The 16,010-nt window shown below is 41.4% G+C and overlaps 1 protein-coding gene across 2 annotated transcripts in view; it reads right to left on the reverse strand.

Annotated features, from left to right (window-relative positions):
• Epsti1 (epithelial stromal interaction 1) overlaps positions 1-9,163 on the reverse strand; it is a 149,012-nt gene extending 139,849 nt beyond the window's left edge. For both annotated transcript variants that reach the window (XM_045145827.1, XM_045145828.1), the window contains exon 1: positions 9,135-9,163. The gene's annotated coding sequence lies outside the window, so the exon portion shown is untranslated. The remainder of the gene's footprint in view (positions 1-9,134) is intronic.
• Between the last annotated feature and the right edge of the window lie 6,847 nt (positions 9,164-16,010).

Consider the following 16,010-nt stretch of genomic DNA (forward strand, 5'->3'; position numbering starts at 1 on the left):
AATCCCCTCACAACTTTCTTTTGTCCCTCTCCAACCTCCTTCCGCTGAACCCCTTCCTTCCAACTAGTCCTTCTTTTATCTTTGTCTTTTTTGAGCCCTTTTCCACCACTGATGATGAAATGTTAATGAATCCAATATTGTACAGGTCTTGTTCCAGTAACGTCAGCACTGTGAGGTCAGAAGTGCCACAGTCTCCCTATGTAGATCAGGCTGGCTCTTTACTCATGATCTTCCTGCCTCAGCCTCCAGAGGGCTGGGATTATATATGTGTGCCACTACATCTCATTCTAGCTCTTGAATTTTAATGATGAGAAATATCTTCAAGTTTCCCCTCATCACTTTAATAGGTTGCCTTATAAGGGGAAAATTACAAAACATTACAGAACAAAGGAACCATCACTTGCTGATTTTTTGATAACGAACAGACCCTTCCAAAGCAGTCTGCTCCCTTGACTAGTTTTTCTTCTGAGCTTTTGTTTCAGATTCAAATACATTCTGAATAGATGCAATTAACCTTAACAATATGTATAACCTTTCAGCACTCTGCTGACTTTGATGTAAGTAACCATACTGTGTAATTGAGCTAAGTTTCATTTTTTCTCAGTTCTATGCTTCTACTGATTATTATAGGTATTATGCATTTTCCAGCTTTCATCATCCTGTTGATTTATTGTTTCACTGTTTCAGCTGTCAAAGACTTTTTGAAAAATGTCCATTCATTTTTGATGATACTGTATTTAAACAAAAATGATTGCTCCCCAAGATGCAACAGACTGCAAATGTATGCCACACTGAGGAATGGGGTTTAGTGCCAAAAAAGTTGAGAATTCATTCTAAACAGGACCATAATTTCTTCCCTCCTTCATAAACAAGAATGTAAATTTGATTTAAGCAAACTGAAATGCCTTTTCTTTCAATGCACTTGAGCAAACTCTTCTGCCACGCAGAACTGTACTCTTCAAATTATAGGTGGTAACCCACTAATGCTTTATAAAACCAGCTCAGAAATGGGTTTATTTTAATGAACAAGAATAACAAGTGTCAGAGTATATCACATGTAGTAAGTGTAAGGATAATTTTGTCAAATTTCTTTTCAGTTGCCCTCATATATATTCATACATGTAATAAATAGGTCACAAGGTCAAACAAATTGCTCGTAGCTGGTGATCAGAGGTCTGAAAAGTCACCAGAACTCATGTATATTGGAGGATGCCCAGAGACTAGGACAATAGAAAACCCATTCTTGCAGAAGGCAGCCAGGTATTATGAGGGAAGATAGCACAGACAAGGAGGTCCTCACAGCAACTTGGCCCTTACAAACTTCATTTCCATCCAAGTGATTTTTAAAACACTAATAGCATTCAGGACACACTTTCCCAAAATATGGTACCTTCACATTTGAGAATACAGTAGAGGAAGGAAGGTCTCTCTCACCTTGCCCACCATATAAGGCAGACCATCAGCAAATTCTCTAATGTTTAAAGGAAGGAGGCAGGAAGGAATGAAGGCACAAAGAACTAAAGAAAAATCTATACATACAAGCCTCCTCAAGTTTCTCTACTTTATCACCTTGATATTAGGTCATAGCCCTGTCTGACCAATCATATCTCTACACAATTGCCATACTTTATTAGACCTAAGCATATGAACAAGGTGCTATGGTTTAGTACATATTGTTCCCCATGAGCTCATGTTTTGAGCACTTGGCGCTCACCTTGTGGCACACATGTTTGAAGGCTATAGAGCCTTTGAAGGCTGGTGGGAGTAGGGTTTTAGGGGAAGACCTCTGAAGTTTATACCCACTTCTATTTCTGGTTCCTGCCTATGTTTCTCTCAACCTGTCTGTTTCATGAATAAGTCTCCACCACATGCAGTTGCTCCCCTACCATGCCTTTCCCACCATTATATACTGTACTCTCTGAAATTGAGTCAAAATAAATCCCTCCTCAAGTTGCTTCTGTAGGTATTTTGTCATAACAATAAAAAAAAAAAAACTAGAATAAATTTTCCTGTTTCTTTGGGTCTTTGTTGTTTCTGAAGGCTCCCATGTCACATAAAACTTATCAAATAAATATGTATTATTTTCTCTTGTTAATCTGTCTGTTATTATAGGGATCTTGACCATGAACCTAGGGACAAGAAATGAAAGAAATTGTTTCTTGTCTACAGCTTGAAAATAAATGTCACATTACTTGTTTCTATAGTAACCTCTTTTTGGACTGTTGGATATCTCTTCTTGATGTGAGTTACTATAAACAATCAATAGGACAGAAGGTAACTGACGCCTCACACTCCCTCCTCCAGCTCTTAGTAGATGCAGGATCCAGACTAGTAAACAAACTTGGGTCTGAAAGTGGGTTTTATGACTAGAAAAAACAATAAGAACTTGGAAAATGGTTTAATCCCTCAAAAACTCAGTTTCCTCATTTGTCAAGTAGCAAATTTTATTTTGGAGAAAAAAAAAAAACATCAATAATGAGTGTGGCCTGCTTAGTACAAGATCTAGGGCATGGTTTAGCATTTGAGATATTTGAAGTGCTAATGGTTGGTATTTTATTTGTTTGTTTGCAAGCAGAAGGAGACATGGAGAAGAAAGAGAAAGAAAGAGAGAGGGAGAGAGAATGGTGTACCAGCCGTCTATCAGCTACAAACGAACTCTAGATATATGGACCACTTTGTGCTTCTGGCTTTACGTGGGTACTGGGGAATCAAAGCAGGGTTTGGGCTTCACAGGCAAGCATCTTAACCACCAAGCCATCTCTCCAGCCCCTGACAGTAATTTTGTTGCTTGTATATTTTGGTTTTGGGGGATAGCCAGTATTCTGGACCACAGCTAATTAACCTTACTTGTGTACCACAGTATCACAACGCTTCAATAAATCTATCATTTCAAAAGTAAGTTAAATAGGTAGAGCTCTGCTAATTAGTTTAATATTAGAATCTAGTAATAGTTGAGGTACCTTCCCACCTCATTGAAGTGCATCGTTATCAATAAGAGTTAAATACTATCATCTGTTACTTTCCAAACTTTCTAAATGCTTATGAGCCTTGGCTAGGGGTTGAGTCAAATAATCCCTTAATGAATGGGCCTCTGTATTGAGCTATTAGGAGATTTCTCATTAGTATTATAATTTATCTTCTCTCACAATGTATTATTTCACAACACTAGAAGGAGCTTCCATACTATCCAGTTCCCTGTCTCTAGGAAGGAGTAATAAGCCTGGTGTTTTTATGCCATTTAGCAAAATATTATTTTCCTATTTTCTCTTTTGGTTTTTCAAGATAGGATCTCACTTTAGCCCAGGCTGACCTGGAATTCACTATGTTGTCTCAGGGTAGCCTCGAACTCATAGCCATCCTCCTACCTCTGCCTCCTGAGTGCTGGAATTAAAGGCATGAGCCACCACGCCTGGCTCCTATTTTCCTATAGAGATTGAAAATTAAAATCTGGAGCACTGCAGTGAGGAAGAAGTAGTGAAAGTGATTCTTGCAAGCTTTGATGACCAAGAATGCATGTGACAGCTGGTCATGATGATACACACCTACAACCCCAGCACTTGGGAAGTAGAGGCAGAAAGATCATACAGTCAATGGCAGCCTGGGCTATTTGGTAAATTCAAGGTTAATTTAGGAGCTGGAGAGATGGCCCAGTGGCAAAAGGCACTTGCTTGCAAAGCCTGATGATCTGGGTTCGATTCCCCACTGTCCACATAAAGCCAGATACACAAAGTGATGCATGTCTGGAGTTCATGGCAAGAGGTCTGGCATGCCCATCTCCCAACTTTTCACAAATAAATAAATAAAAGTATTTAAGGCTAATGTGGGCTTCATAGCAAGACCATGTCTCCAAAAAAGAAAAAAAAACTTCATAAAAACCAATAAATGCACATACAACTATCTTCTCACTATCCTGTAAGCCTCTCTTCAAATATCATTTCTTTTAAAAAAAATATTTTGTTTATTTATTTGAGAGGGAGAAAGAGGCAGAGAGAAAAAATGTGCTTAATAACAGGGCTTATAGGGCTGGAGAGATGGCTTAGCGGTTAAGCGCTTGCCTGTGAAGCCTAAGGACCCCGGTTTGAGGCTCGGTTCTCCAGGTCCCACGTTAGCCAGATGCACAAGGGGGCGCACGCGTCTGGAGTTCGTTTGCAGAGGCTGGAAGCCCTGGCGCGCCCATTCTCTCTCTCCCTCTATCTGTCTTTCTCTCTATGTCTGTCGCTCTCAAATAAATAAATAAAAAATTTTTAAAAAAAATAACAGGGCTTATAGCCACTGCAAATGAAACTTCAGATGCATGTGCCACCTTGTGCATCTGGATTATGTGAGTCCTGGGGAATTGAACCTGAGTCCTTTGGCTTTGCAGGAAAGCATCTTAACCACTAAGCCATCTCTCCAGCCCTCATTTCCTCCTTAAAAAATATTTTTAGTTATTTGAGACAGAGAAAGAGGTAGAGAGTATGGGCATGCCAGGGCCTTCTGCCACTGCTAATGAACTCCAGACACATGCACTACTTTGTGTATCTGACTGTACATGAGTACTGAGGAATTGAACCCAGACCACCAGACTTTGCAAGCTTAACCGCTGAGCCATCTCTCCAGCCCTTAAACATCATTTCTTAGCAAACATTTTTCTGCTCCCAAGAGTAGTCCATGTCCTGGCTTTCTTTATAGTATATGTAAAGATTTATTTATAGAATTAGTTGAGAATTGTCTGCCCCATCAAATGGATAGCAAGTTTCATAAAGTTTCTTTTCTGTTAAGCAGGCATTTGTTCCCATACTTTAAATTACTCAGAGCTAGAGATCCTCTTCCAATAAGGATGTGGTGAGGATTGAGTTAAGGTATAATACACTATTACACAGCAAGCACTCCATAAGAATTTTCTATTATTATTGCTCACCTTTAAGTCTTGATAGTACTCCATATAAAGTAAGGCACAAACACATAAAGGTAAACTGAATGTGTATACAATTTATTTTAAAGCTACCTGCATAGTAAAATCCTACATTATAGATTCATTTTCAGAATGTCTTTTTTTATTTCTTTCAGACAGCATCAGATTTTGAAGTTTTTGAATGAAGTGAACTTATATTACCATCACAGGCAAGGGCCAATTGCTCACAATTAGGTAAAACCTGCTTTGAAATCCATCCAACCTCTTTGTTTCATTGTTTTTTATTTATTTTTATTTATTTGAAAGCAAAATTCTTTTTTTTTAATTTTTATTTATTTGAGAGCAACACACAGAGAGAGAAAGAGACAGATAGAGAGAGAGAGAATGGGAATGTTAGAGCCTCCAGCCACTGCAAATGAACTCCAGATGCCTGTGCTACCTTGTGCATCTGGCTTACATGGGTCCTGGGGAATTAAGCCTTGAAACGGGGACCTTGGGCTTCACAGGCAAGTGCTTAAGCACTAAGCCATCTTTCCAGCCTTCTTTGTTTCATTTCTGTTTAGCCATGACATGAGTAGGATACGTTTACAAGAAAGCAAAATATTTCAAAAGGGAGCAAAAGATTGCTTTGAATTATAAATTTGTTAATCTTTTTGCTCTTTAAATCTATGTGCATAGTTCATAACATTTACAGACAAAGTAAAACTCAGCATGTAAAAGGAATCTGAAAAGGCCAACATAAATTAGTCAACAGGAACAATTATTTAATTCAAAAGGCATCAAGAAATCAGCCTTAGCTGGGCGTGGTGGCACACACTGCCTTTAATCCCAGCACCCAGGAGGCAGAGGTAGGAGGATCACCAAGAGTTCGAGGCCACCCTGAGACTACACAGTGAATTCCAGGTCAAAGCCTGTACTAGTGTGAGACCCTCCCTCAAAAAAAAGAAAGAGAGAGAGAAACATGAAAGCCACCTTTGATGACTGATGGTCTGTCGCAATGTTCTTAGGAATTATTAATTTTAAGAGATTTCCATGGATGCTATTAGTGTATTTATTTTGTTTACATATGTGGTATTTTTGTATGTTTTGTTTTGATTTTTTAATATTTATTCATTTATTTATTCATTTGTGACAGAGGAAAAAAGAGAGAGAAAATGGGCACACCAGGACCTCTAGCCACTGCAAACAAACTCCAGATGTATGTACCACCTTGTACATCTGGCTTATGTGGGATCTGGAGAATTGAACCTAGGTCCTTAGGCGTCGCAGGCAAGTGCCTTAACTGCTAAGCCATCTCTCCAGCCCTGTTTTGATTTTTTTTTTTTTTTTGAGTCATAGTTTCACTCTAGCCAAGGTTAACTAGAAATAACTCTGTAGCCCCCACCGTGATACTCCTACCTCTACCTCCTGAGTGCTGGGATTAAAGGCATGCAACCACCATGTCTGGCCTATATGTGAGGTGTTTTAAGAGAGAGAATAGGACTGGAGAGATGGCTTAGCAGTTAAGGTGCTTGACTGTAAAGCCTAAAGACCCAGATTTGATCCCCAGGAGTACTGACATAAGCCAGATGTACATGGGTGGTATATGGTGTATCTGTCTGGAGTGCTTTTACAGTGCCTAGAGGCCCTGATGCACCCATTCTTTTTCTCTCTGTCTCTCTGTCTGTCTCACAAATAAATGATTTTTTTTTTTTTAAGAAAAGAGAGTTTGTTGGTTCAAGGCAAAACCACTGAGTTTAAAGGTGACAACATAGGAAGTTAATAGATGTTAAATGATGTCACAGCTTTCAGCTCTAACATTTACTGCAAAGTGTTTCTATTTACATTCCTTTTTTCTTAGGGCTGGAGAGATGGCTTAGCAGTTAAGGTGCTTGCCTGCAAAGTCAAAGGACCCAGATGCACAAGGTGGCATATGCATCTGGAGTTTATTTGCAGTGGCTGGAGGCACTGGAGCACCCATTCTCTCTCTCTCTGTCTCACTTTCTCTCTCTCAAATAAAATAAACAAATATTTTAAATTTTTATTTACTTGACAAAGAGGAAGATAGAGAAAAAAAAGAGAGAATGAGCATGCCAGGGCCTCTAGCCGCTGAAAACCAACTGCATATGCATGTACCACCTTGTGTAGCTGGCTTATGTGGGTACTGGGGACTCAAACTTGGGTCCTTATGCTTTGCAGGCAAGTGCCTTAACTGCTGAGTCATCTCTCCAGCCCAAGGTTTCTATTTAGTAATGAGGAAATTGAAGTATAAATCAGTTAACCATCTCATCGGAGAGCAAGGAGCAATAAGATCAGACTGTAAGCCCAAATCCACCAAGAATCAGAGCCCAAGTGTGTAATCACACTCCAGATTCACTGCTCATATGAACTAAGTGAAGAAGGCACACAGTAAGTTCACTTTTACAATATGAATAAACTATTCAAGTGCTTAGTAATATCTACTTTCTCTCCCTTGTTTACTGTTCTCACTATTGTTGACTGAGAAGTATCTATCACTCAACCATTTTTCTTGATTCACCACTTCCATTAAAGAGGCAACTGTGGGAGCTGGAGAGATGGCTTAACTATGATTTCACTTACCTCTAAAGCCAAAGGACCCAGGTTCAATTACCTAGTACCTATGTGAAGCCAGATGCACAAGGTGATGCATGCATCTGGAGTTTGTTTGCAATGCCTTAGAGGTCCTGGTAACACCTATTCTCTCTCCCTCTCCCTCCTGCCCACCTCTCTTTCAAATAAATAAACAAAATATAAAGAGAAAGCCATTTTCATTAAGAGACAAGTGTGAAATTAGACATAACTGAATAAGAGAGACATAAAACAAATTCAGAATGGTCCAAAGAGAATCTTAGAGGTTGAACACCTAAAAGGGAGTACATTTTGTAATACTCTGCTAGCTGCAACTGACATAAAAAAGGGAAGAATTCTGAGAGAAGTAATGAGTTCTTCCAGTAATTCTCTAATGAGCTATCAAAAAAACTGCTCCTCTCTAAGCAATTTGGGCCAGCAACACACCGGAGTAATTATCAAACAAGAAAACAGGCAGATGCAACTGCTGAAGTCATATGATATGAGCTTACAAATAAATGATTTTATGTCTAATTAGATGTTTTCTAATAAGTCATATAAATGATTTTTATCATTATCTACTCATGAACGTGAAGCCATATGCCCATGATTCCTGTTCCTACTTAATGGTGCAGTTTATAGATATATAGGTGTCTTAAAATTAATGAGCTTTTGTTGTGGCAAGATGCCAGTTATTCTGAGATACATTCCACAATCAATAATAGAGTCCAGGCCACCCACCCCATCTAAGGATAACTTTAACCCCGAATAATATGAAAGGTTTGATGTTTCCAAAAGTTGAAGGATAAAAGAAACTGCTGCTGATTGATCAGAAGGTTATATAACTAACTGTTCCTTAGCAACCAGCATTTGTCTTTCCTGTGACAAAGAAGTCCTTGCAAAGGGGAAAACTAAAAATAAAACCATCTGGACAGTTCCAATTCACAGAGGCAAGACTTCAAAGGCGGCAATGCCCTTACAAATGGCAGTGTTGAAGGAAAAAACGATGCGGCCATTGGGTGGAAAGTGGGGGTCGCGACACTTCATGAAGCAAGCTTCCAGGATACCGGCGGTGGACCAAGATTAACCGCCACCTATCTGTTCCCCCTCAGCCGCATTCCAGCCTTGAGTCTCGGGGCGGAGGGGGCGGGGGAGGCGGCTAGTATGTCTGGGAGACTGGCAGCCATGCAAGTTTGCCCACAGGTATATTTGGACCCTCAGAATCACGGTCCATCTTGTCCCTTACTGTGCCTGCCGTCTGATGTAGTGATTTCATTCAGGACACACACACACACATACACACACACACACACACACACACACACACACACATATATCAGAAAAACTTATTTTCATAATTTTCATAATTTGAGTATGCATTGTGAATCTACCTTGAAAATCAGTAAGAGGCCAAGGTGGGTTTGACACACCGATATCTTTCAATGCTGTGGTCGGATCAATCACAGAAATCAGGGAAGTGGTGAGAGCTGGGATTTTCAATAAAAGTCTGCAAACTGACAGGCTCGAGGTGTTTAGGTGATTTTACTTAAGCAAATGATAGTTTATCCCCCCAAAGCCTCTGTTATGTGTTCCCTGTGGTTTCGAACTCCAAAGTGGCTGCGCACATATTTGGGGCCGCGGCTCCCGCCCCAGGCACACTGCGGAGCCTTACCTGCCGTGGCCAGCGCGCCCCGGGCTCGGTCCAGGGCGGTCCTCGGGGACTCCCCGCCAGGGGCTCTGCGGCTCGCCGCGCCGCCCATCACGGTCCTGCAAGGTGCTGAGCCGGGTACCCACCGTCCTTCTGCGGGTGTACATGCCGGAGCCGGCCGGGTCCTGGCGGGAGGGATGCGGAGGGGGACGAGCGAGTCTCGAGAAATGATTCCAAAGGCCCCGGGCAGCGGTTTTAACAGCTGAGTTTCGTTTTCTCCCCAGCCAACTTGCGGGCTGCGCGGGGCCCAGAGAACTTCCCCATCCATTCTCCACACAGCCCACCCCTGACCTTAGGGCGGATGAACAGTTTGGGCTGTCCCTGCCACATGGCTTTGTCGCCATCCCCACCACGACAGGTGGAGCTAGCTGGCTTTAGGCCTCGAAGCCACGTCCTAGGGGCCCTCCGCATAATTGCGATGAGCCCAGGAGTCAGCTGCAAAATAACCAGAGTGCAAGAACTTATTCTTTAGGAACTGTCGGATGTATAAGGCTGGGATCAATATTTCCTTGAGACGCCAGGGATTGGGTCAATAACTACAATGAACTAAACAAAATATTACCATTTACTATAATTCCTACTGTTCGTCACTACTGTACTCAAGTTAGAGGAAATAGACAGTGAAATCATGGAAAGAAATCAAAAGCCCCAGCAAGGTAACGCGGCAGACCGAGGGGCGGGCCAGAGCTGATGCTCACTTAGCCTGGCTAAGTAACTGACCAAACAAGTTAAGAAATCCCAATTAAATGTCTGTCCTATGCAGGGTTTGCAGGGGTTCCGCTATGATGTGCTTTTAAAAAGCAAACAAACAAGCCGGGTGTGGTGGCGCACGCCTTTAATCCCAGCCGTCTGGAGGAAGGGGTAGGAGGATTGCAATGAATTCGAGGCCACCCTGAGACTACATAGTGAATTGTAGGTCAGCCTGAGCTAGAGTGAGACCCTACGTTGAAAAAAAAAAAAAAAGAAAAAGAAAAGAAAAGAAAAGAAAAGAAAAGAAAAGAAAAGAAAAGAAAAGAAAAGAAAAGAAAAAAAAAGAAAGCAAACAAACAAACATGAATTTGCAAGACTGTTTCTATAGGTCTAGGGCAAGTTCTATCATCCATGTTTTATTCAAAGTTTATTAAAAGTTGCTGGAGCCGGGCGTGGTGGCGCAAGCCTTCAATCCCAGCCCTGGGGAGCAGAGGTAGGAGGATTGCCATGAGTTTGAGGCCACCCCAAGACTTCGTAGTGAATTCCAGGTCAGCCTGGGCTAGAATAAGACCCTACCTCGAAAAAAAGAAAAAAAGTTGCTGAATAATTCTAATGTGTCCTGTTGATCACCCCAATCACAATGTCAACCATACAAAGGATATATGAGTCTCTTCCAGTAAGTAGGAGACAGGTAAACAAATGCTATTACAGTAGGAAATGACAGGAAGGCTTATGGGTATATGGAGAGCTAAGGAATTAGCTCTCCAATTCAGGGAAAGCGGTTCTTAAGCCACAGAAAGACATGGGAGTTCACCAGGAAGGAAACTTCATGGCAGGAGCTTGCCGCCCACAGTATACAGAGTGTACCCAACTCCAAGTAACCCAGTAAACAGGAGGCCTTGGCTTGTCAACCAACCACCCAGCAACTGGACTGTCTTGCCTTGTCGCTGATGCTTGGAATAGAAAGACAAATGCATGTCAGATAGCTAATGAAAGAATGGCTAATGGCAAGTGTGGGGGTGAAATGGGAGGAGCTAGTGGTAAGTAAGAGTTGGGTTTTCTGTGACTCCAGAAGGTGTCAGAGCTCTACTAAGTGGCAGAGCATCTCAAAGTTCAGTGACCATCACCATGACCTGCTGAGAGTGTTGAAGCAAATACTTAACTGTTCACCCTAGAATTGCCGGTTTAGCAGGTCTAGAGGTTTAGCAGGTGTAGAGTGGGCTGAGGATTAGCATTTCCAACAAATTTCCAATGCCGCTGTTACAGTGCCATTCTTTTCAGATCAATGGTGTATTACAGTTATGTGGAAAGCAATAGGAAGTGTTTTGTTTTGTTTTCAGTAGGGCAATTATGTAGTCATATATCTGAGAAAGTTAATTCCTAGCAATGTATAAGGGAGATTGAAAAATGAGCCGGCTGAAATCAGGGAGATAAACTAAGAGATTAGTTATTAAAATCTAGGTAAGAGATATGGATCTGAGGCAAAGCAGTTGCATGAGAAATAGAAAGTAGGTATTAAGATCCGAACTTTCCAAATGAAAGATTAACATAGATGAAAAATGAGATATATGTGAGAACCGAGCAGCTGAGGCAGCAGAGGGAAAGGCAGGCAATCTGCAGTATCTTTAGACCAACTGTGCCACATACTGGCCCCATGACCAAGAACAAGCCTTTCAATGCCTCAGAGGCCCATTTCCCTCCTTCCCCCATCTGCACAATATGACAAAGTGGATGTATTGTGAGACGTAAAGAGATAATTCATATCAGGGCTTGTCAAGTAGTTGATTTTGCCTTCAGCAGATATTAGGCAACGCTTAGAGACATTTTTTGTTTTTTTACCATGAGACCAGGAGTGGAGGGGGTAATACATCTAGTGGGGAGAAGAAGCCAGGGATACTGCTAAACATCTGTAATACACAGGAGAGCCTCCTCTCCCCAAAACAAAGAACTATTCATCCCCAAATGAGTCTGAAAAGTCCTCATCTGTATGTCTGCTTAGAGCCCTGATAATTTCACGATTGCTCTTTTACATGGTGACTTTGTAGTCTTAGCTTTGTGACTGGGCAGATTGCAGAATCATTTAATCATCAATCCACAGAGAGAATGAGATTAGGGAAAAGGTAACAGTGTTTGCTTAGGGACTATTCAGTTTGAAGTGTCTGCAAGGAGGAAAATGTAGCAAGAAGAGGGCTAGCATGGCCATCTTGGAGGCTGTTCTCTACAAAACCATCTACATTGGGAAAATACCATTGGAATTCTTACTACAAAGGGGAAGACAATTGCTTTAGTGGTTGGATTTAACATTTGCATAAGGGAAAAGCCAAGTTAGGGAAAACCCAGTTTTCTAAAAAGAATATACCTATTAGACCATATATATCATGCAACACAACTAACATTCCAAATATGAGGGAGAAGTAGAGGACAATAAGCAAAACTGAAATCTCCCTGTTCAGTCCTTTTACCATGCTCTCTGCTTGAATGATTGTGGTTTCATATTTACTATCACAACAGGCATCTATAGATGTCTTTCACATGTGCAGAATGGTTATCTACTTGTACATCACCTAGGCCCCCACCTTACATTTGTACATTTGTGTGAGAGTGAGACCTGGTTGTTCTGGGGTATGTACCTCTGCAGGGATGCCTGATGAGAGAAGCAGGCGTGGGGAGGATTTCAGTCCCTAGTGCTGTCCATCTAAGTACTTTCAGTCCCTATCTCTTGTACATTCTGACATAGTGCCTAGTTTTCCTTGATGCAAGAGTTCTGTACCTTTTATGGTTTCAGAAACCACTATACTGCATAATTACAAAGGAATATGTTTTAAGAGACACGAGAAAGACCTGAAATCTAATGTGATGGCTCTACTGCCTGAAACTTGACCAGTTGGATGTTGCTTTGGAAATGAGTTTTCTTTAAGATATCACAGCCTATGGGAAGTACTCATTTCTTTAGGTAAATGAGTTTAATTTGAACAACAACAACAAAAAAAGCTTTTCTTGGTTTGAGAAAAGATGAGTGAAAATGAGAATTTTTAAATTATACAAAGGAAAACTCTATAAAATGAGGCATTGTTGGGGAGTGGAAATCAAGAATAAAATGAGCAATTTTAGAAAACTCAATGAGCTCTAAGAGATAAAATCAAACCCAAAAGAACCTTCTTCAGCGGATCTATGTCACTAGCATGTGCATCTTTGCCTTCCAACATTACAAAGGGAATTAGATACTTTGTAAATTAGTTCTCCTACATTGTCCTTTCATTGGAGTGTATGAGCATGTATAAGATACATAGTTCTCAATCTTTCCCACAGTGTAAAACCTTAGTTGCTGAAAATTCTAAAAAAAAAAAAAAAAAAATCCCATAAAACAAAAAACAAAAATTCATATAATGACACATGGGCTACTGGGCTGAGACAAAGGTCAGTGTCCAAAGGAATATATGGGCAGACCCGAGCAAGGCCTCTGGGAAAGAACCTGGTCTACCCATGCTCCACCAACCAATAGTGTAAACATTCCCCTCGGGATCCTGAGTACATGTGGAAGCTCTTCTCAGTACCTGATGTTTTAGAAGACTGGCCATAATAAGTACTATTCAGGACAGCTAGTCCAATGAAGCTGTAATGTATGTACTGAAACAACATGATGCCCACCATAGTGGCAGAGCCCAGTGGGATAATTCCAAGTCCCTCTCAGAAAAAGCCATCAAGGATGGTTCTGGGAAACCCAAGGATCTCTGATTACCACAAAACCATGGTAACTCATGACCGTGGCCTTGCAACCACTGTGCCTCCTGTCTGAATTCATGTAGATCTGTAGATGGCCTGGAGTGGGCTACAAAGAAGAGCATCTCCAGCTACTATCATCTCCTTAAGACTCAAGATCTATCTTACATTTGAGGGAAACTTTGTGATATGTTATGGATATAAGTTTGGTGGATGGTAATGGAAACTTTATAGTGAAATGAAAATACATTATTTTATAATCCCTTTTACTATTTGTCTTAAAAACCTCCCATCTACTTAATTGCTGAGTCAGATGTCTCAGCTGTGATCTCAGTCCATGCTAATATCCCTGTGAATTCTCTTATTTGACAATTATAACTTATGTCCTTAACTTGTCCATTTGTCATGATGTCTCTGTAAGCTTTTATTTCCATTGTTTTATGTAAAGTAAATCTAGAATACTCTGCATTTGCTATAGAATAAAAAGGCAATCATTTTTTCCTAATTGTACTCCTGGTTAAGAGACACCCTCATTCACAGAGCAATGGCTAATGCTCTACTTTTCTTTCTTTCTTTTTTTTAAAATTTTTTTTTTCGTTCATTTTTTATTTATTTATTTGAGAGCGACAGACATAGAGAGAAAGACAGATAGAGGGAGAGAGAGAGAATGGGCGCACCAGGGCTTCCAGCCACTGCAAACGAACTCCAGACGCGTGCGCCCCCTTGTGCATTTGGCTAACGTGGGACCTGGGGAACCGAGCCTCGAACCGGGGTCCTTAGGCTTCACAGGCAAGCGCTTAACCACTAAGCCATCTCTCCAGCCCTCTTTCTTTTTAAATATATTTTATTTATTTATTTGAGATAGAGAGAGAGAGAGAATGGGCATGTCAGGGCCTCCAGCCACTGCAAACAAACTCCAGAAGCATGTGCCTCCTTGTGCAACTGGTTTACATGGGTCCTGGGGAACAGAAATGGGGTCCTTTGGCTTTGCAGGCACACACCTTAATCGCTAAATCTCCTCCAACCCTAAAGCTCTACTTTTCTATCATTCCTAATCATAGGAACTGGCTTTGTGGAGGGAACCTACCATGAGTTAAAATCCTGTCTTCAGCCATACAAGCTAAGAAACTCAGTAATTAAAGCTTGCTTCTTATCCAAAATACGATGCATTATAACAATGTGAACTTAGGTCTCTCCCTCCCTACTCATTCCTTCAAGAAGCATGCTAAAATCTTTTTCTTGGGCTGGAGAGATGGCTTAGCAGTTAAGGCACTTATCTGTGAAGCCAAAAGACCCTGATTCAACTGTCCAGGACCCACATAAGCCAGATGAGCAAGGTGATACATGCATCTGGAGTTCACTTGCAGTAGCCAGAGGCCCTGGTGCACCCATTCTCTCCCTCTGTCTCTCTCTCTCTCTCTCTCTCTCTCGCTCTCTCTCTCTCTCTCAAATAAATAATAAAATAAAAAAATAATAAAAATATTTTTGTGGCATGTGTGTATGTGTGCACACATGCTACAGATACGCATGTCCCATGTGCACACATATAATAGAAGCCCAAGGAAGACACAGGGTACCCTTCTCTACCACTCTTCTGTTTTATTTCCCTGACACAGAGTCTCTTACTGATCCTGGCTGACTGGGAAACAGCAGTGATCATCCTGTCCACTCATCTCCCAGCCCTGGGTGTAGGCATACATGACCAGGCTTGGCTTTCTGTGTGGATGTCAGAGATTGATGTACATCCTTATGCTTACACGGCAAGGACTCTTACCCACTAAGCCATCTCCCAAGCCCTAAAGCCTTTTCTTAAGAGGTTTTCTCTTTGCTTAAAAAGTTTCATTGCATAAGCCGGGCGTGGTGGCTCACGCCTTTAATCCCAGCACTTGGGAGGCAGAGGTAGGAAGATTGTCGTGAGTTCAAGGCCACTCTGACACTACATAGTGAATTCCAGATCAGCCTGGGCCAGAGTGAGTCCCTACCTTGAAAAACAAACAAAAACTAAAAAACAACAACAACAAAAAGTATCATTGAAAGCTGGAGAGATGCCTTAGCCGTTAAAGCACTTGCTTGCCAAGCCAAAGGACTCAGGTTCAATTCCCCAGGACCCACATAAGCAAGATGCACAAGGTGGCACATGCATCTGGAGTTTGTTTGCAGGGGCTGGAAGCCCTGGGGCACCCATTCTTTCTCTCTCTTCAACCCTCTCTTTCTCAAATAAATGAATCAGAAGAATATAAATAAAGTAATGGGGTTTGGAAATGGCTCAGTGGTTAAGACCACTTATTGCTTAAGCATGAAGGCCCCTTCAGCTAGAGACCACAAATCTTGGTAAGGTAAAAAGGAGTTGGGCATGATGGTGCATGCCTTTAATCCCATTACTAGGGAGGCAGAGGTACGAGGATCACCATGAGTTTGAGGCCACCTGGG

The sequence above is a fragment of the Jaculus jaculus genome, chromosome 3, assembly GCF_020740685.1.
Source record: "Jaculus jaculus isolate mJacJac1 chromosome 3, mJacJac1.mat.Y.cur, whole genome shotgun sequence".
NCBI lineage: Eukaryota > Metazoa > Chordata > Mammalia > Rodentia > Dipodidae > Jaculus > Jaculus jaculus.